Consider the following 21163-nt stretch of genomic DNA (forward strand, 5'->3'; position numbering starts at 1 on the left):
GTTAGGAGCGGGTAGGTCAGTGCTCCAGTCCCCACACAGATGACCCCTGTCTCCCTCTGGGACAGGGGCAGGTCTGAGCTCTCACCCAAATGCTCATTGTGGCTGCCAGAATCTGTGAGCAGCTTGTTTAGTTTACGCCAAAGGTTGAGTCCTGCTTTGTGCACCGTGTGTGAGACTGAAAATCCTAAACCGCCCTTTGAAATCACGAATGCAGCAGGACGTGTTATTGTCCCTGCCCCAAAGCAGACAGACCAATGGGGAAATGCCGTCGAGTCCAGGGTAATACTCCCCTGCCATTTTACCTTTTTTGCTTGCTAAACTCCTTCTTATCTGCCCGGCCCAGGCTGTCCTCTGCCTCAGCTGCTGCTCCCGGCCTGCTCTAGAGTCAAACACGCAGGGCCCCCAGGGGAACAGAGGCTGGGACAGGGCAGCAGCCTGGGCTGGGCTGGGAAGATGCTGGGAGTTCTCGTTCCCTGAGAACTGGCCTGGCTCCCTTCTCAACAGCAAACAAATCAATTCCACGTCCCCTCCCCAGAAAAACCAGCCTGGAGCCAAGGGCAGCAGGGGACGATTCCCTGCAGTTCCCACCGAGGCAGGAGAGAACCCAGGGTGTTTCTAGCAGAGCTTATGGAACTGACGTGGGGAAACCAGCCTTTAATAACAGGCAGTTCCAGTTGAAGCTAAGTGTTTTTAACAATTTCTACAACATTAAATAACCCTTTAATCGTAGTGTCACCATCCATAAAATTGCTTCAGCCTTACAGGTTCCCAAGTGCCCAACTAAACATCTCTTCAAATCCAAGGGAGTGGAGATCAGTCAATGTTCAGAGTCATCCCACAAAAAAGAACCATGTTGTGGTACATACTGGCCCCATCATGTGGCCATGGCCTTTCTCTCCTCCTCCAGAGTCAGAATGTGACCAGCTCTCACTGAAGGGGTGCAACATCCCTGCCTTGGTCTCTATGCCAGAGCTCCTATCAGCTCAGCGTCCTTCCCACAAGAGTTGGCTGCTGAGAGGGTTGTGATGGGGTAAATGAAGGCAGAGGAGGATTGTTCCTCATGGGTTTTCTTTGTGTGGCTCTGTGATCCTGATGGAGGAAGCATCATTTGTGCTTGTTTCAGTAGCTTGAGTTGGGCTCAGGTTGTGACCCTGAGTACAGGGATTCCTGCACTCTCTGCTCTTAGTCCCTCAGGGAATGGACAATGGAGCAACTTCAGAAATTGGATAGAAAGTAGCCTAAGAAAGTGTAACATAAGTGAGAAGAAAAACAGCATCTGCCCCTCCCTGGTGGTCTAGTGGTTAGGATTTGGCACTTTCACTGCCAAGGTCTGCGTTCAATTCCCAGTCAGGGAAAAGTGACTTTAAACCAAAACTGCTTTTGTTTCTCTTCACTTACAACATAAACGAAGCTGTGGTGTTTTCCTGATTCCCCCCATCTTCCCAGTGTCTCCATGGCAGGGCTCGCTCCAGGCACCAGCCCAGCAAGCAGGTGCCTGGGGCGGCCAATGGAAAGGGGAGGCTTCAGCAGCAATTGGTCCCTCTCAGAGGGAGGGACTTGAGGCCAAAAGCAGCAGAGGTAGAGCTGCAGTTGATTGCAGCTTTTTTATTTTTTTTTCCACTTGGGGTGGCAAAAACACTGGAACTGGCCCTGCTCCATGGAAGACAATTTGTTAAATCCCAGATGAGTGGAGTTAAATCAGTTCTCAGCCTGAGTTCTTAGGTCTTAATCCTGAGGATATTGTCCCACCATGAGGCCATTTCCTGCCTCTCTTTCATACAGAAGCACAATTTTCTTTCAACAGACACAGGAACAGCAAGATCTTTCTCTGTCCCTTGTGCAAAGCAGGGGGCCAAATTCCAGGGAAACAATGGACAAGCAGGGGGCCCTGGGCACATCCAGCCCTGGCCGTGAGATGTTCCCTCCCCTCTTTCTTTATGCTCCTGTTGTTATTTCATGGATAGTCTGGGATGGGGGAAAAGCTGAGTTCACTCCAGGTGGAGGGGAAAAAGGACCCTGAAAATCTCAGGCCCCAACCCCTGCTACCAGGATCACTGAGGTGCTGGGGATTTGAGTAGGAAAGGGACTGTGTGAATTGTCAAGGTGCGGAATGAATAACAATCTACAACTAGATCCACCTCATTAATCACTGACACAGGCTAATCCTGCTGCAGATAGAAGGGCTCTTCCAAGGCTCTATCTTGCTTTCTCCAATGCCATGAAAGCCTGTCTTTTGCCCGCTAGCTGTTGTGACTTGAGCACAAGAGGGGACGTTTGATCCAGAAGCCTGGCCATGCCTGGAGTCCTGTAGGTAGGGATGCGAGCTCCATTTCCTCTGAGTCCTGAAGCTGGGCTGCAGCCTGGCCTGGGAGGCAGCCCTATTGGTTGACCTACTGGCCCAAAGTCACTTGGGCAGTGTTGGTCTTCCCCAGGGATGCTGAAGGGCCTAAGGGAGGGAGGCTTAATAATCCTCCCTATCAGTCAGGGTGGAAGAGGAGGGCTGCAAGAGTGGGCAGGTTGATGGCTGGGCCTTCTAGCGTTCGGTTGGGGTTGAGGTGGGGAACGCGAACTGGGAGAAATGGTTGCTGGCCTGTGAGGAGTGGCTCAGCCGGTGGCGTAAGTGGACCTTGTCATTACCTACAAAGTTGTGATGCTCAAGACCCATCTGTGGGGAATTTCCTCAGCCAGGTATTTCCCCCTGCTCCACGAGTGCTACTGAGACTGAACACGATGGCCTTCCACTTCTTGTGGGGCACTAGGACGTCCCTACCTAGTCAGGAGAAGTTCGGCTTTTCTGCCATATTAGAAGAGCGGTTGGGCCTGGTGGGCTTTGAAGCCTTGTACGGCTCTACTGTTTTGTGTTTCAATTTTCAGTGGTGGCTGAGCTGGAGGGCAGGTCAGACCTGAGGGGAATGGCAGGGTAACCATAAAGAATGCAACTGACTCTTCCGATATGGCCGTATTTTCTTTTGCCCCACTGGGTGCAGCACCGGGTATGGGATGGCGAATGGTGGGGGAAGGGGGAGGCCCCCCCTAGTGTTCTTCTACCCACACCTTACATCCTACAGGATTTTCAGTGGGTGGCTAGGTGGAAGGTGCTTCCAGGATGGCTTCATCCGCAACAGTGGCCACCCTCACAGCAGCGGCGACCACAGTGGCGAGCCCCACCCCCTTTTGACTCAGTCTGAACAGAGGTCAATGTACCACTGGGTGAGACAGGCCAATTTTAAGGAGCTTCCTCTGAAGGTGAGCAACTGTCCCCAGAACTTACTGACAGGAGCTTTAAAGTATTTGCAAATGTGCACGGCCGGCATGTGCAGAGCAAAGGCGGCCCGGGGCACTGTGTCAGGCTCTGGCACCGCTTGAGACAATGGACCAACTTCAGCCACCAGGCGACCCAGGATCTAAGGCAGGAATGGGGTGAGGAAGCAAGTCAAGCTGAGCATGGCAGGCAAAAATTCATCTTGCCTTCGTGGGCGCTCGCAATGATGCCCTTTTTGTGTGCCAGGGCTGACAAAAACCTCCCAGACAGAAAAGCAGCAGGCCAAACAGCCCTCTACACCAACATTCCACACAAAGATGGACTACGAGCCGTCAGGAACAGTATCCCCGATAATGTCACGGCAAACCTGGTGGCTGAACTTTGTGACTTTGTCCTCACTCATAACAGATTTGGGGACAATGTATACCTTCAAGTCAGCAGCACTGCTATGGGTACCCGCATGGCCCCACAGTATGCCAACATTTTTATGGCTGACTTAGAACAACACTTCCTCAGCTCTCATCCCCTAATGCCCCTACTCTACTTGCGCTACACTGATGACATCTTCATCATCTGGACCCATAGAAAAGAAAACCCTTGAGGAATTCCACCATGATTTCAACAATTTCCATCCCACCATCAACCTCAGCCTGAACCAGTCCACACAAGAAATCCACTTCCTAGACACTACAGTGCTAATAAGCGATGGTCACATAAACACCACCCTATACCGTAAACCTACTGACCATTATACTTACCTACATGCCTCTAGCTTTCACCAGAGCACACCACACAATCCATTGTCTACAGCCAAGCTCTAAGATACAACTGCATTTGCTCCAACCCCTCAGACAGAGACAAACACCTACAAGATCTCTATCAGCTGTTCTTACAACTACAATACCCACCTGCTGAAGTGAAAAAACAGATTGTCAGAGCCAGAAGAGTACCCAGAAATCACCTACTACAGGACAGGCCCAACAAAGAAAGTAACAGAACCCCACAGAGCTTTGCGAACAGGGGCTGCTAACAGGGAGTTTCGCAAGGGAGTTCTCCAGGTGAAGGAGGAGCTAATACAGCATCTGTGGGGTAAGTGACTGTCTGTAGTGTGTGTTTGTTTGTGTTTGGGGGTTACTTGCTGTGTGCTGAGCTTGTGTTTGTCAGTCTGTTTGTTTGTTTGGTTGTTTGAGGGACCGTGTGCTCTGGCTGGCAGTTGGAGGCAGGTTTGAAAGCTCAAAGCCTCTGGTAATTGGCTGAGCCTTAATCAGTGGGCGGGGCATTCACTCAGTCCAGGGCTTTATAAAGCCGCGCACAAGCGACCAGGGGCTGCTAACAGGGAGTTTCGCAAGGGAGTTCTCCAGGTGAAGGAGGAGCTAATACAGCATCTGTGGGGTAAGTGACTGTCTGTAGTGTGTGTTTGTTTGTGTTTGGGGGTTACTTGCTGTATGCTGAGCTTGTGTTTGTCAGTCTGTTTGTTTGTTTGGTTGTTTGAGGGACCGTGTGCTCTGGCTGGCAGTTGGAGGCAGGTTTGAAAGCTCGAAGCCTCTGGTAATTGGCTGAGCCTTAATCAGTGGGCGGGGCATTCACTCAGGCCAGGGCTTTATAAAGCCGCGCACAAGTGACCAGAGAGCTTTGCGAACAGGGGCTGCTAACAGGAGTTTCGCAAGGGAGTTTGGCAGGAGTGGGAAGGGAGTGGGAACTCCTCGCCAGCCCTAACCCCTTCCCCGTGCCCCCCCCTTCAAACCTATAAACCGAACCACATTCCAAAACTACTTTCCGTAAACCACCCTTTCACTAACTGGCAGGGTGAAATTAAAGGCTGGGCAGAAGCCCAGCAGCAGAGTGGGGGCTATCCAGTTTATTGCACTGATTGTCGCATGTATGATTACCTGCCCTGTGGGCGGGTGGCGTATGTGTGCAGTCAGTGCAAGGAGCTCCTGACCCTCAGAGACCATGTACGGACTTTGGAGGCCAGGGTGGCGGAACTGGAGGAGCTGAGAGAGGCAGAGAGGTATGTTGATGAGGCTTTCCGGGACACTGTAGAATTGTCCCACCTCTGCTTAGACAGCTCCTGTGCTGTTGAGGAGGAAGAAGGGCCCAGGGAAGTAGAGCAATCAATGGGAGCAGAGGGAAACCTTCCCGTAGTTGGGACCCTCCTTCCAGATGGTGCTGGGGTTGCCTCTCGCACTGAGGTTGCCTCTCCGGGGGAGGGAACTCCAGTTTCTAGGAAAAGGCAGGTGTTAGTAATGGGAGATTAGATTATTAGAAATGTAGATAGCTGGGTCTGTGATGACCGGGAGAACCGTATGGTGACTTGCCTGCCTGGTGCGAAGGTTGCGGATCTCTCGAGGCATCTAGATAGACTTATGTGTAGTGCTGGGGAGGAGCCGGTGGTCGTGGTACATGTAGGTACCAATGACATAGGGAAGGGTAAGAGAGATGTCCTGGAAGCCAAATTTAGGCTGCTAGGGAAGAGACTGAAATCCAGGACCTCTATGGTGGCATTTTCAGAAATGCTCCCAGTTCCACGCGCAGGGCCAGGTAGGCAGGCAGAGCTTCAGAGTCTCAATGCGTGGATGAGACGATGGTGTAGAGAGGAGGGGTTCACGTTCATTAGGAACTGGGGAAACTTCTGGGATGGGAGGAGCCTATACAGGAGAGATGGGCTCCACCTAAACCTAAGTGGAACCAGACTGCTGGCACTAAATATTAAAAAGGTTGTAGAGCAGTTTTTAAACTAGAAGATGGGGGAAAGCCGACTGCTGCGGAGGAGCGTGTGGATCGGACACAGACTTCTCTTAGGGGAGAGTCTGATGATAGAGAATCTCCGGGTTATAGTCAGGAGCAGAGGAATGAGAAGTATAATGTAAGGGCCAGATCAGATGATAAACAGTCACATAAAAAAGAATCTGGCACATCAGAAAAAGGCAGGCTAATAAACAGGGACAAGTTTTTAAAGTGCTTGTACACAAATGCCAGAAGTCTAAATAATAAGATGGGTGAACTAGAGTGCCTTGTGATAAAGGAGGATATAGATATAATAGGCATCACAGAAACCTGGTGGACTGAGACCAATCAATGGGACACAATCATTCCGGGTACAAAATATATCGGAAGGACAGGACAGGCCGTGCAGGGGGAGGAGTGGCACTATATGTTAAAGAAAGTGTAGATTCAAATGAAGTAAAAATCTTAAACGAATCCACAGGTTCCATAGAGTCTCTATGGATAGAAATTTCATGCTCTAGTATAAATATAACAGTAGGGATCTATTATCGATCACCTGACCAGGACAGTAATAGTGATGATGAAATGCTAAGGGAAATTAGAGAGGCTATCAAAATTAAGAACCCAATAATAGTGGGGGATTTCAATTATCCCCATATTGACTGGGAACATTTCACTTCAGGACGAAATGCAGAGATAAAATTTCTTGATACTTTAAATGACTGCTTCATGGAGCAGCTGGTACAGGAACCCACAAGGGGAGAGGCGACTCTAGATTTAATCCTGAGTGGAGCGCAGGAGCTGGTCCAAGAGGTAACTATAGCAGGACCACTTGGAAATAGTGACCATAATACAATAGCATTCAACATCCCTGTGGTGGGAAGAACATCTCAACTGCCCAACACTGTGGCCTTTAATTTCAAAAGGGGGAACTATACAAAAATGAGGGGGTTAGTTAGACAAAAGTTAAAAGGTACAGTGACTAAAGTGAAATCCCTGCAAGTTGCGTGGGCCCTTTTTAAAGACACCATAATAGAGGCCCAACTTCAATGTATACCCCAAATTAAGAAAAACAGTAAAAGAACTAAAAAAGAGCCACCGTGGCTTAACAACCATGTAAAAGAAGCAGTGAGAGATAAAAAGACTTCCTTTAAAAAGTGGAAGTCAAATCCCAGTGAGGCAAATAGAAAGGAGCACAAACACTGCCAACTTAAGTGCAAGAGTGTAATAAGAAAAGCCAAAGAGGAGTTTGAAGAACGGCTAGCCAAAAACTCCAAAGGTAATAACAAAATGTTTTTTAAGTACATCAGAAGCAGGAAGCCTGCTAAACAACCAGTGGGGCCCCTTGACGATGAAAATACAAAAGGAGCACTTAAAGATGATAAAGTCATTGTGGAGAAACTAAATGGATTCTTTGCTTCAGTCTTCACGGCTGAGGATGTTAGGGAGATTCCCAAACCTGAGCTGGCTTTTGTAGGTGACAAATCTGAGGAACTGTCACAGATTGAAGTGTCACTAGAGGAGGTTTTGGAATTAATTGATAAACTCAACATTAACAAGTCAGCGGGACCAGATGGCATTCACCCAAGAGTTCTGAAAGAACTCAAATGTGAAGTTGCAGAACTATTAACCAAGGTTTGTAACCTGTCCTTTAAATCGGCTTCGGTACCCAATGACTGGAAGTTAGCTAATGTAACGCCAATATTTAAAAAGGGCTCTAGGGGTGATCCTGGCAATTACAGACCAGTAAGTCTAATGTCGGTACTGGGCAAATTAGTTGAAACAATAGTAAAGAATAAAATTGTCAGACACATAGAAAAACATAAACTCTTGAGCAATAGTCAACATGGTTTCTGTAAAGGGAAATCGTGTCTTACTAATCTATTAGAGTTCTTTGAAGGGGTCAACAAACATGTGGACAAGGGGGATCCGGTGGACATAGTGTACTTAGATTTCCAGAAAGCCTTTGACAAGGTCCCTCACCAAAGGCTCTTACGTAAATTAAGCTGTCATGGGATAAAAGGAAAGGTCCTTTCATGGATTGAGAACTGGTTAAAGGACAGGGAACAAAGGGTAGGAATTAATGGTAAATTCTCAGAATGGAGAGGGGTAACTAGTGGTGTTCCCAAGGGTCAGTCCTAGGACCAATCCTATTCAATTTATTCATAAATGATCTGGAGAAAGGGGTAAACAGTGAGGTGGCAAAGTTTGCAGATGACACTAAACTACTCAAGATAGTTAAGACCAAAGCAGATTGTGAAGAACTTCAAAAGATCTCACAAAACTAAGTGATTGGGCAACAAAATGGCAAATGAAATTTAATGTGGATAAATGTAAAGTAATGCACATTGGAAAAAATAACCCCAACTATACATACAACATGATGGGGGCTAATTTAGCTACAACGAGTCAGGAAAAGATCTTGGAGTTATCGTGGATAGTTCTCTGAAGATGTCCACGCAGTGTGCAGAGGTGGTCAAAAAGCAAACAGGATGTTAGGAATCATTAAAAAGGGATAGAGAATAAGACTGAGAATATATTATTGCCCTTATATAAATCCATGGTACGCCCACATCTCGAATACTGTGTACAGATGTGGTCTCCTCACCTCAAAAAGATATTCTAGCACTAGAAAAGGTTCAGAAAAGAGCAACTAAAATGATTAGGGGTTTAGAGAGGGTCCCATATGAGGAAAGATTAAAGAGGCTAGGACTCTTCAGTTTGGAAAAGAGGAGACTAAGGGGGGACATGATAGAGGTATATAAAATCATGAGTGATGTTGAGAAAGTGGATAAGGAAAAGTTATTTACTTATTCCCATAATACAAGAACTAGGGGTCACCAAATGAAATTAATAGGCAGCAGGTTTAAAACAAATAAAAGGAAGTTCTTCTTCACGCAGCGCACAGTCAACTTGTGGAACTCCTTACCTGAGGAGGTTGTGAAGGCTAGGACTATAACAATGTTTAAAAGGGGACTGGATAAATTCATGGTGGCTAAGTCCATAAATGGCTATTAGCCAGGATGGGTAAGAATGGTGTCCCTAGCCTCTGTTCATCAGAGGATGGAGATGGATGGCAGGAGAGAGATCACTTGATCATTGCCTGTTAGGTTCACTCCCTCGGGGCACCTGGCATTGGCCACTGTCGGTAGACAGATACTGGGCTAGATGGACCTTTGGTCTGAGCCGGTACGGCCTTTCTTATGTTCTTATGTTCACTAGCAGTCATCTTCAGCCCCCAACTGAAACCTCTCCAGTGCATCATCAAGGATCTACAACCCATCCTGAAGGATGATCCCTCACTCTCACAGATCTTGGGAGACAGGCCAGTCCTTGCTTACAGACAGCCCCCCCAACCTGAAGCAAATACTTACCAGCAACCACACAACAAAAAACACTAACCCAGGAACCTATCCTTGCAACAAAGCCCGTTGCCAACTCTGTCCACATGTCTATTCAGGGGACACCATCATAGGACCTAATCACATCGGCCACACTATCAGAGGCTCGTTCACCTGCACATCTACCAATGTGATATATGCTATTATGTGCCAGTAATGCCCCTCTGCCATGTACATTGGCCAAACCAGACAGTCGCTACGTAAAAGAATAAATGGACATAAATCACATGTCAAGAATTATAACATTCAAAAATCAGTTGGAGAACACTTCAGTTTCTCTGGTCACTCATTTACAGACCTAAAAGTCGCAATATTACAACAAATAATCTTCAAACCCGACTCCCACGAGAGACTGCTGAAGTGGAATTAATTTGCAAAGTGGACACCATTAAATTAGGCTTGAATAAAGACTGGGAGTGGATGGGTCATTACACAAAGTCAAACTATTTCCCCATGTTTATTTGTCCCCCTACTGTTACTCACACCTTCCTGTCAACTGTTGCAAATGGGCCATCCCAATAATCACTACAAAAGGTTATTTTCTCCTGCTGATAATAGCTCACCTTAACTGCTCACTCTTGTTATAGTGTGTATGGCAACACCCATTTTCTCATGTTCTCTGTGTATATATCTTCCTGCTGCATTTTCCACTGCATGCATCTGATGAAGTGGGTTTTAGCCCACAAAAGCTTATGCTCAAATAAATTTGTAAGTCTCTAAGGTGCCACAAGTACTCCTCTTTCTTTTTGCAGATAAATGAATGGAGGTTAAATCCATGAATGGCTATTAGCCAGGATGGGTAAGGAATGGTGTCCCTAGTTTCTGTTTGTCAGAGGGTGGAGATGGATGGCAGAAGAGAGATCATTTGGTCATTACCTGTTAGGTTCAGTCCCTCTGGGGCACCAGGCATTGGCCACTGTTGGCAGATAGGATGCGGGGTTGGATGGACCTTTGGTCTGACCCAGTATGGCCATTCTTATGTTCTTCTGAAGGGAGAGGCAGTTCCCTATGACAGAGTTTCTGTAGTGTAGTGGTTATCACGTTTGCCTAACACGCAAAAGGTCCCTGGTTCAAAACCAGGCAGAAACATGCTAGCTTGTTTTTCTCAGCTCCTACTGGCCTGTCCTTGCTGTTGTAGGAGCAGCAGTGATTTCTATGCTCAAAAGGTCTCTTATACTTCCCCTGCTCCCACTTTTGTCTCCTGTCCCTCTCTGAATGCCTGTGAAGTGGCTTTCCCCCTCCCGCTCCCTCCTGGAATGCTGGTGGGATGAATGGGCTGGTTGAAGAGCAGAAGAGCTCCCAGGTAGACAAGGTGTCTGGGACGCTAATTAGGCAGCACTCACACACCCAGAGCATGGACACTGCCCAAGGTGGAGTGTGACCAACCAGATGCAGCCAAGTCATCTCTAGTCGCAGGCCATGAGGTGCAGGCCCTTAAAAGGGGAAGGGACCCTGTGCTCAGGAGAGCACTCACAAGCTTGTACCTCCAGTGAATACCCTTCGCCCGGACCGTCTGGCCAGTGGTTCTCTGCGTTGTATTTCATTGTGCCTCAGGAAGATTTACCTTCATCACACCATCCATAGCTGCGCTGTGGGACACTTACCTTGCTGAATCCTGACATCTCCAGTGCTGTGCCTGTCCAGGGAGCGTGAGTATACAAGTGTGAGTGTGACACCCCCCACTTCTTCTTTTGAGCTTAGCTGTCAGTATAATAAATGTGCTGCTTTCTGCCAAACTCTGGTGGGTCATAAGCGTAGGGAGCACTAACTAGCTGGCCCAATTTTGGGTAACACCTATGATATACTCAACCCCTGCAGGGCAGAGGGTGGTGAAATGAGCTGAGAAAAAGCCTTGGCATCAGCAGGGGAAAGCTAGTGGATCTGGGCTGGTCACCTTTTGAAGCCTTGTGGCTTGGTCTCCTCTGCACTTGGAGGTTGGCCAATGCCAGCCGGCTCTTGCTGCTGGCTTCCTTTGTGTGACTTGCCAAAGGAGGAAGTGAGGCAGGAATGGGGCAAAAGAGGAAAGTCGAGCTGACGAAGAAGCTAAGTGCCTCAGTGCGGCTAAGTGGGGTTAGTAGAGCGTCACCAGTCGTTCTGCAAAGCCTGGGGAGGTGCGGTTGGCTGCTGGGAGGTAGAATCCTGTGCCTGCGTCTTGGCTTCCCAGGGGTGGCTACTTGCAGCCCAGGAGAAGAAAGACGGTTCTGGGTGAAAGGAAGACAAGCAAAGCTCTGTGAGGAAATTTGGGTGTGGGGTGCTGGCTCTGCCCTGGGGGAGGGGCTTGGGGTAGAGGAGGGGTGGTGCTTACCCCGGGCAGTGCAGCTCCCAAAGTGACCGGTACACACAACCCTCTGGCAGCAGCTCCTAGCTGGGCCGTGCCAGGGGGTCTCTGTGCACCGCTGCCTGCAGGCACCGCCCCCAGAGCTCCCATTGGCTGCAGTTCCTGGCCAATGGCCGCTGCAGAGTTGGTACTCAGGGCAGGGGCAATGAATGGAGACACTCTCCCCGCCCCGGGGATGGGGACATGCCGGCCACTTCTGGGAGTGGCACGGAGGGACGGAGGCAGAGTGGGCAGGGAGCCACCCTACTGCTGTTGGCACATCTCTGCACACCCATTGGGGGAGGGGAGCAGAGGGCCTCCATGTGCTGCCTGGGGTAGGGGCAGTGCACAGAGCTGCCTCCTCCCGGGTCTATTACAGGAGTGGGTGGGTGGGGTCTTTTGGCCTGCAAGGTGCAGCAGGTCGGACTAGATGATCACACTGGCCCCTTCTGACCTTAAAGGCTCTGAGTCTAAAAGGGAGAGGGAATTAAAGGAAGTTTTTTAAAAAAATAAACCAAACATTGTAATACCAGGATAACTCCAACAGCTCATTGTATAGTCCCGCCCCTTTCTTCCTCCATTGTGTGTTGAATGACCTGCAGGACATTGATTCTTTCATTCCATTGCTAAACTGATACAATGTGACTGAAATTAAACCAATTCCCAGGGGAGAAAACATCATATCTCTGCATTGGCTGGGAATTGAACCCAGATTAACTATTTGGAAGGCAGCTATGCTCACCACTATACCACCAGTGCATCTGGCAAAAATGCTCCTTATGCTTGCCTAATGAGGCTAGAGTAGCATTGAGGAGATTTTCTGCCTGTTAAAATGTACTGGATTCTCATCACTAAAAAAAAAACACCTCCATCTTCACTTGGGTTTGAACCATCAGCCTTTCAATTAGCCAATCAAAGTTGTTAATCACAGGGTATGTCTACACTATGGGATTATTCCAATTTTACAGAAACCAGTTTTTGGAAACAGATTGTATAAAGTCGAGTGCACGCGGCCCCACTAAGCACATTAATTCGGCGGTGTGCATCCATGTACTAAGGCTAGCGTCAATTTCTGGACTGTTGCACTGTGGGTAGCTATCCCATAGCTATCCCATAGTTTCTGCAGTCTCTCCGCCCATTGGAATTCTGGATTGAGATCCCAACGCCTGATGGGGCAAAAACAGTGTCGTGGGTGATGCTGGGTAAATGTCGTCAGTCAATCCTCCCTCTGTGAAAGCAATGGCAGACAATCATTTTGCTCCCTTTTCCCTGGATTGCCCAGGCACACGCCATAGCATGGCAACCATGGAGCCCGTTCAGCCTTTTTTCACTATCACCATATGTCTACTGGATGGTGCTGACAGACGCAGTACTGCAGCGCTACACAGCAGCATCCCCTTGCCTTTTGCAAGTTGGGAATGGTTGGGTCATTACACTAATTGAATCTATTTCCCTATGTTAAGTTCTCCTCACACCTTCTATGGGCCATCTTAATTATCACTTCAAAAAGTTTTTTTTTCCTCCTGCTAATGATAGCTCATCTCAATTGATTAGACTTTTCCTGTTGTTATGCATACTTCCAGCTTTTCATGTTCTCTGTATGTATAAATATCTCCTGTCTGTATGTTCCATTCTATGCATCCGAAGAAGTGAGCTGTAGCTCACGAAAGCTCATGCTAAAATAAATTTGTTAGTCTTTAAGGTGCCACAAGTACTCCTGTTCTTTAGCAAAGATGGTTACCAGCCATACTGTCCCGTCTGTTGCTTTGCAACTTGACAATGACAATTGCCAGTTATACTGTACCGTTTGCTGCTGTCATGGGTGCTCCTGGCTGGCCTTGGTGAGGTCGGCCGGGTGCGCATGGACAAAAATGGGAATGACTCCCCAGGTCATTCCCTTCCTTAAGTTTTGTCTAAATGGAGAGTCAGTCCTGTCTGGACTATCAGGCAAGCCTACTAAAGAACCAGAGAGGCAAATGGCCGCTCCAGGTCAGAGCCCCAGACACCCCACAGAAATGATGAGCTGCATGCCATTCTAGGAGGTGCCCCTGCAACAACCCCACCCATTGCTTCCCTCCTCACCCACCCTTCCTGCGCTACTGTGGCAGTTATCCCCCCATTTCTGTGATGAAGTAACAAAGAATGCATGAATTTGAAACAACACTGACTTTATTGCCTCTGCAAGTAGAGCTCAAAGGCGGGAGGGGAGGGCAGCCTCCAGCTGCTATGATATTGCAGGCAGGACTGAATCTCCATTAGACAAAGCTTAAAGAAGAGAATGACCTGGGAGTCATTCCCATTTTTGCCCAGGCGCCCCTGGGCGACCTCACCGAGGCCAGCCAGGAGCACTCACGGGATGACGATGACTGATACCAGTCCTACTGTACCGTCTGCCGTCTGGAAGGGAAGGGAAGGGGATGCTGCTGAGTAGCGCTGCAGCACCGCATCTGACAGCAGCATCCAGTAGACATACGGTGACATTGAAAAAAGGCGAGAAATGATTTTTTATCCTTTGCTTTCACGGGAGGGGGGAGGGGGAGAACGACATATACCCTGAACCACCCGCAACAATGTTTTTGACCCTTCAGGCTTTGGGAACTCAGCCAAGAATTCAAATGGTTTTCGGAGAGTGTGGGAACTGTGAGATAGCTACAGACGTCAGTCGCCCCTCCCTCCGTGAGTGTCCATTTCATTCTTTGGCTTTCTGCTACGCTTGTCTCAGCTCCTTAAGTTTCAGCACTGTGTTGAGTCCCTGCTGTGGCCTCTGTCTATCATGGCCTTGGAGATTTTTTCAAATGTTTTGGCATTTCGTCTTTTGGAATGGAGTTCTGATAGAACAGAGTCATCTCCCCGTACAGAGATCAGCTTCAGTATCTCCCCTATGGTCCATGCTGGAGCTCTTTTTGGATTCTGGGACTGCATGGTCACCTGTGCTGATCAGAGCTCCACGCTGGGCAAACAGGAAATGAAATTCAAAAGTTCATGAGGCTTTTCCTGTCAACCTGGCCAGTGCATCCGAGTTCAGATTGCTGTCCAGAGCGGTCACAATGGTGCACTATGGGATAGCGCCCGGAGGCCAATACCGTTGAATTGCGGCCACACTAACCCTAATCCGACATGGCAATACCGATTTCAGCGCTACTCCCCTCGTCGGGGAGGAGTACAGATACCGGTATTAAGAGCCCTTTATATCGATATAAAGGGCTTCGTTGTGTGGACGGTGCAGGGTTAATGCGATTTAATGCTGCTCAATTTGATATAAACTCGTAATGTTGAGCACAGGGCCGGCTTTAGGCCGATTTGCCCGATTCCCCCGAATTGGGCCCCGCGCCTGAGAGGGCCCCGCGCCGGCCGCGTCTCTCCCGGAAGCAGCAGCTGTTGTTGCTAGGCAACGAGAGACGCTGGCGGGCAGAGGGCTGAGGCAGAGGCAGCCGCGAGTGGGTGTTGCAGGTCAGGAGGGGGGGGGAAGGCACATGTGCTTTGCAGCCTTCCTTCCCCTCCCCCACCCCCAGCACTCACCTGGAGGAGACGCCAAGGGAGCTTCCGGTCCGGTGGGAGACAGGAATCTCTGCAGTGCACCTCACTCACCTGAGCAGCTGCTGGGGCTTCCAGCCGTGAGTGTCTGAGCCTGTGATTCCCCGGAGGGTTGTAATATTGGGCTGGTGTTGTGGTTTTCGTGGTGTTGCTGTTTGAGGGTGAGTCGGTGCCTGCCTGTGTCTGGTTCAAAACTAAAGTTGGGATCATGTAACCCAGGAAAAAAGCCCCGAGCTGGTACTTAGTGCTGTGAACTCCAGGTGAGAGAGAGAGGGGGGTTTGGAGGAGGAAACCAAATACATCAAGAGGGGAGAATGCGAAAGGTCTGCAATATGGCAGGCTGAGTCTTCTCTCCCCCGCCCCCGCCCCGGCAAGAGGGGAAACTGAGGCACGAAGTGATCTGATTCCCCTCTCCAAATTATTTTGCAAAGGAAGGGGACTGGGGCTCCTATCCAGACCAGTTCCCTTCCCATCAACTCTGCTTTCCCTGCGGCAAGACTACTGTAGGGGCTCAATATTTCCATTAAACTATGGCTCCTTCGTTTGCCCTACAACAATAAATTAGACCGGCTTTGGGGGGGGCTATTTCCCCCCCCCCAAAGCTGTGTGGATATTAAGGTTTTTTGGGGGGAGCATGATAATATTCCAGATCAATCAAATGCCCAGCTCAGCTTTCTAGCCATCCAGCAGCTCTAGGGCAGGGAAGGAAGGTGCTCTTGGTGCAGAGTGGTTGCAAAACAGGGGTGAATTTAGCGGGGGGGGGGGGTCCGGTTGAAATCCCGCCTCATGCAGCCATACAGAATCGCTGACAGTGCTGGGAGAGGCCAGGAGTGGAAGCAGGTGGCCTGGGGGTGGGGGGACATTTGCCCTCAGTTCTGGGCTCTGGGATGGACTAGGCTGGGTGGTGGGTTCAGTCTAGTCTTCCAGCCTGTTGCTCTCACTGAGGTTTGTGGTTTTCATCTGGCTCCACCGAAAAGAGCAAACAAGCCCAGTAGAAAAGTGGGGTGAGAGAGGCGGGAAAGGGTGTGTAATGGGTTAAAGTGACCCATCAACGAAAGAGTAAAACCAGAGTTTGACTGGGTTTCCCCCCAGCCACCACTCCTGCAAACACTGGGCAAGGGGCAGCCCCATTCCCCACTGAGGCTATGGTGAGGGGCAGCAGAGGAGGAAGGAAGCCACATGTGATGGCAGTCCCCTCCCCTCCCCCCCCCAAGCACCCAGCACCCCATCTCTGGCCCCCAAACTCTGTCCCAGAGCCTGCACCCAGCCCTCCGCACTCCCTCCCAGAGCCTGCACCCCTCCACCCTTCCTGCACCCCAGCCCGTGCCCCAGTCCAGAGCCTGCACGCAGCACCCAAACTCCGTCCCACTCAGCCTGGGCAAAGCTCTCCTTGGTCTGGCTCCCAGCCCCTCTCCAAGGCTTGCAGGTGTCTGGAGGTGCTGCCTTCCACACCTTCCTCAATCACACCTCATTCATTCAACAGGGCAACTGATTACAAAGTGGGGGGAAGATCTTATTCTACTTCTAGCAAAAAGACATTTTTCTTTTACCTTAATTACACTACCTTTAGGGCCTGCTATAACATATTACCAAGGTTCACTACAAAGTCATATACAAGTTATACAAAAATGCATAATACAGAGATTTATCTACAACTGCATTGATTGACTGCTGTGTGCAGTAATATAGTGACCCCTGGGGCTTTGAATGAGGCATTATACTTGGTGGGGAGGGTGAGGGGGCAAGTGGCGGGTAGGCACAGAGGCGAGCAGTGAGCCAGCAGGGGCTCTAGGGGCGGGCATGGGGGTTTCTGGCAGGGGAGGGAGAAGGTGAAAGGAGGCGAGTGGTGGGTGGGGATTGACTAGGAGGGACGCAGCAAGCCAGCGGAGGGGGTTAGGGGGTGAATAGGGGTGTGATGGTGGGGCTGAGCAGGGAGGGTGCAGGTCTTATTTTACTGCTGTGATCTGGTCACCCCATGTGTGCTGTTTCTTCCTGCCCCCCGCCCCCACCTAACCTTGTTTCGACGGAGCAGAGCTGGGGAAGGAGGGTTTGTTTCCACGGGCGGCAGCGCTGGGGAAGGAGGGGGCAATTTTATATTAATAAAGAAATATTTATAAATTTTAATAAAATAAACAGTGAAGAAAATCAGTTGGAGAACTATCAAAACAAATTATTTTCCTAATATGAAAGTGCAAATCAGCTAATTAATATATGATGCAATGTATGTAATAGATAATTTTGTTATTATTTATATAGTCATGGAAAGTAAATAATACATGGAAGACATGAAAGGGTTTTTTTTAAGGGTTTTTTTGTTTCAGTCATCCCTGCCGGGGCCTCATCGAAACTGTTCGAATTGGGCCCCGCACTTCCTGAAGCCGGCCCTGACAATGAGGCTAATCATCTAGTGGAACAAGCTCTGCAAGGGACGTGGTTAATTCCCCATCACTGCCCTGTGTAAATGAAGACCGCAGCTCTTGCTGCAAGACACCTGGTGTGTGGGTGTCCCTGTTCCCCCTTCAGAACCTCTGGTACATGGTGCTTCCCTCCTCCCAGTTCAAGATCCCCATCATGTGGGTGCTCCCATCCAGGATCTCTGGTGGGTGTCTCTGTCCCCCACCCCATGAACTAGCTCCCGTGTGTGGTTTCCCCTGTCTGCCCCCATCCGGGATCTGTGGGTGTCTCTGTTCCCCTTTATAAGATCTGTGTTGCTTGGGTGCGTCCCTTCCCCCAAGTCAGAATCCCCAGCGTGTGGGTGCTCCCATTGGGCTGACCTGGCTCCCCTCTAGGAGGACTGGGGACCCCAAACTTCCCAAAAACCATCATAGCGAGGCCAGCCTGAGCACAGACACCTGCTCAGCACCCCGGGGTGCAGCCCTGAACTCCGGCAATCAGCTACGCTCAGCTGACCACCCAACAAGCGTTACATGCAGGAGCCTTCGTGCCCCGCGTGTTCAGCTCCCTCCCAGCGCCAGCTTTAAACTCCGCTGCTCAGTTCTAAGCGTTGGCCACACGGGGGCAGCCTGGAGCTCAGCCAACGCCTCCCGTTGCTGGTTGAGTTTCCCGCTCCTCGTGGCAGGTTCACACCCCGCAGGCAGATCTCTGAACCGGAGCCGAACCATTCCCCAAATCCAGCGCTTTAGCAGCAGCTTTGCTAGGAAAGCGCTGACGTCCCCAAGTAAAGTAAGAGCCAGAGCGCTGTGTCCAGGATCTTCTGTTGGGCCCCTCACCGTGGTGTCTGTCAGGCGCAAGGAGAAACCAGGGAAATGTTCTCATGGCGTTTAAGGGCAGAAGGGGCCATTCGCTCAGCTAGTCTGACCCCCAAATAACACAGAATTACACCATGACACGTATTGATCCCACAGACCTTAGATAGATCAAAGCGTTTCAGCTCAGGAAGGAGGCTAAACTGGGTACCAGAGGCAGCGAACAAGGGGCCCCCAAGGCAATGGCAGGGAACTGACGAGGTGAAATATGCCCAGATGATCCCAGCAGGCGACCCACCCCCATGCCACAGATGTGGGAGTCCCTGTTCCTCCTGCCCTTAAGAATCTCTGGTGGTAAGTGGGTCCCCCCCGTTCCCCAGATAAGAATCCTCCATGTGGTTTCCCTGGCTTCACCTCCAGATAAGAACATTGTGTGGAGGGGGTGGGAGGCAGGTTGTCTGGCAGATATGTAAAGGGGGACTGTGTCTCCCTGTCTGGCCCAGGCTCCTGGGAGGAAGTGATCTCAGTGTGTCTGGCTGTCTCCATTCCTCCCACCCATAAGAATCCCTGGTGTGTGGGTGCACCCTAGACCATTACGGATCTCTGGGGGTGGGTATCTCTCTCCCCCTAGTCAGGATCTCTGGGACGTGCCTGTATAAAAGGAGACTTTGACTCAACCAGGCTGGGCTGCCAGCGTGGAACAGACCAGGTCCTTCTGTGGAGGGTTTGCGTTCCTCCAAGGACGTGATCTCAGTGTGTGTGGGTGTCCCTGTCCCTTCAACCCTTAACAATCCCTGGTGCGTGGGTGCGCTGGGCACCATTACAATCCCCTCTGTCTTACCCCCCATGAGGGATCCATTTGATGTGGGTGTTCTCCACACTACCGGGGGTGTCTGGTTCCCCTGTCCCTCCTGGTTAATAGTGGAGTGTGTGGGTGTCCCCCCAGCCCGTTACGGATCCGTGTTGTGCGGATGCCCCCGTTCTTCTCATTAAGAATGGTGCAATGGAGCATAAGGGTGTGTCCCCCACCCCATGAACTAGCTCCCGTGTGTGGTTCCCCTACCCCCATCCAGGCTCTGTGGGTGTCGCTGTTCCTCTTTTCAAGATCCGTGTTGCAGGGGGGGCATCCCTCCCCCCAAGTCAGAATCCCCAGCATGTGGGTGCTCCCATCCCCCCAGCCAGGCTCTGCGTGGGGGAGTGTCTAAAAGGAGACCATGTCTCACCGAGGCTACGCTGCAGAGGTTACTCACAGGGACAACCCCACTACTGATCAGCATGGGAGTTTTGACCTGCTCCATTTCTGACCTGGGTCGGTTCACCCCTCCTTAGGCAACCTGGGGACCCCAAGCTTCCCTGGGATCACCATAGTGATGCTGAACTTAGTGTGGACACCTGATCGGCACAACCCCCTGCAGCCCAGAACTCCTGAGCTCAAGCGATCCGCTGGCCTCAGGCTCCCCAGGAGCTGGGATCACAGGCACCAGCCACAGGGCCCGGCTTGTTTCTCAGCCTGGCAGCTGGAGCTTTAAACTCTGCTTGTGAGCTCTGTGCCTTGGCCAGACAGGGACAGCCTGGAACTGGGAAATGCTCCTGCTCCCCGCTCCCCCCGCCCCCCTCTCATGTCGAGCTGCAGGCGCCGCTGTCCTCCCAGGTAAGATCCCGGATGTTTCGGTGCCCCCATCCCCCGTCCAGGTGTCCGGGTACCTCTGCCCCCCATACAGAATCCTGGGTGTGTGGGTGTCCGTCCCTCTGCAGAGGATCCCGGAGTGTGGATGCCCTTGTCCCCCGCTATAAGATCCGGGGTGTGTGGGTGCCACTCTCCCTCCCAGTAGATCTCTGGTGGGTGGGTCCCCAGGGTGTGAGTGCTCCCATCCCCCGATACAGGCTGGGGGGGGGGGAAACTGGCTCTCCCTGTCCTGCCCAGGCGGTGCTACAGCAGCTGTTCACAGGGGCAGCAACCCCACTGTCACCCTGCAACTTTAACCTGCTCCAGGGGTGACCTGCTTCCCCCTCCTTTGGGAGCCCGGGGACCCCAAACTTCCCAGAGTCACCTGATCGATGCTGAGCTGAACTGTCCCTTGTGCAAAGCAGGGGGCCAAATTCCATGGAAACAATGGATAAGCAGGGGGCCATGGGCACATCCAGCCCTGGCCATGAGATGTTCCCTCCCCTTTTCTTTATGCCCCTGTTGTTATTTCATGGATTGTCTGGGATGGGGGAAAACTGAGTTCACTCCAGGTGGAGGGGGGAAGAACCCTGAAAATCTCAGGCCCCAACTCCTGCTACGAGGATCACTGAGGTGCTGGGAATCTGCATGGGAAAGGGACGGTGTGAATTGTCAAGGTGGGGAATGAACATCAATCTACAACAAGAGCCACCTCATTAATCACTGACACAGGCTAATCCTGCTGCTGATAGAAGGGAAACTGGGAGTGATTCTTTGCTGTTCAGCCATGGAAACTGTGACCCAATTGCACCGCAGTGAATGTGCTGGGAAAGCTGGACTTTACAGGCAGGTGGAAAGAGCAGATCCTAGAAACACCTGGAGCTCCCCACAGCACTTCTGCCACCGGGGTCAGGTGTTGAGCGACTCACAGCGCCCCTCCCCTCCCATTACATTCCAGGAGGGGGTGGCAGCACCCCCCACCCAATGCAGGGGAGAGGGCTGAGTGTATCTCTGCACCCTGAGCCCAGGGCACCCACTCTCTCTGCCCCA

General features: G+C 50.7%; 1 protein-coding gene, 2 non-coding genes and 1 pseudogene across 3 annotated transcripts in view; 3 read left to right on the plus strand and 1 right to left on the minus strand.

Annotated features, from left to right (window-relative positions):
- Window positions 1–21163, plus strand: part of LOC120375648 — a 310655-nt pseudogene that overhangs the window by 261402 nt on the left and 28090 nt on the right.
- Window positions 1–21163, minus strand: part of LOC120375894 (zinc finger protein 883-like) — a gene marked incomplete at its 5' end in the record, with an annotated part of 252699 nt that overhangs the window by 227695 nt on the left and 3841 nt on the right. The gene's annotated exons all lie outside the window — the stretch shown is intronic.
- TRNAE-UUC lies at window positions 1284–1355 on the plus strand. The gene has a single exon. It is a non-coding gene; the product is annotated as a tRNA-Glu (tRNA).
- Window positions 10407–10479, plus strand: TRNAV-AAC. The gene has a single exon. It is a non-coding gene; the product is annotated as a tRNA-Val (tRNA).

This window comes from Mauremys reevesii, linkage group 12 (assembly GCF_016161935.1).
Source record: "Mauremys reevesii isolate NIE-2019 linkage group 12, ASM1616193v1, whole genome shotgun sequence".
In the NCBI taxonomy this organism is placed as follows: domain Eukaryota; kingdom Metazoa; phylum Chordata; order Testudines; family Geoemydidae; genus Mauremys; species Mauremys reevesii.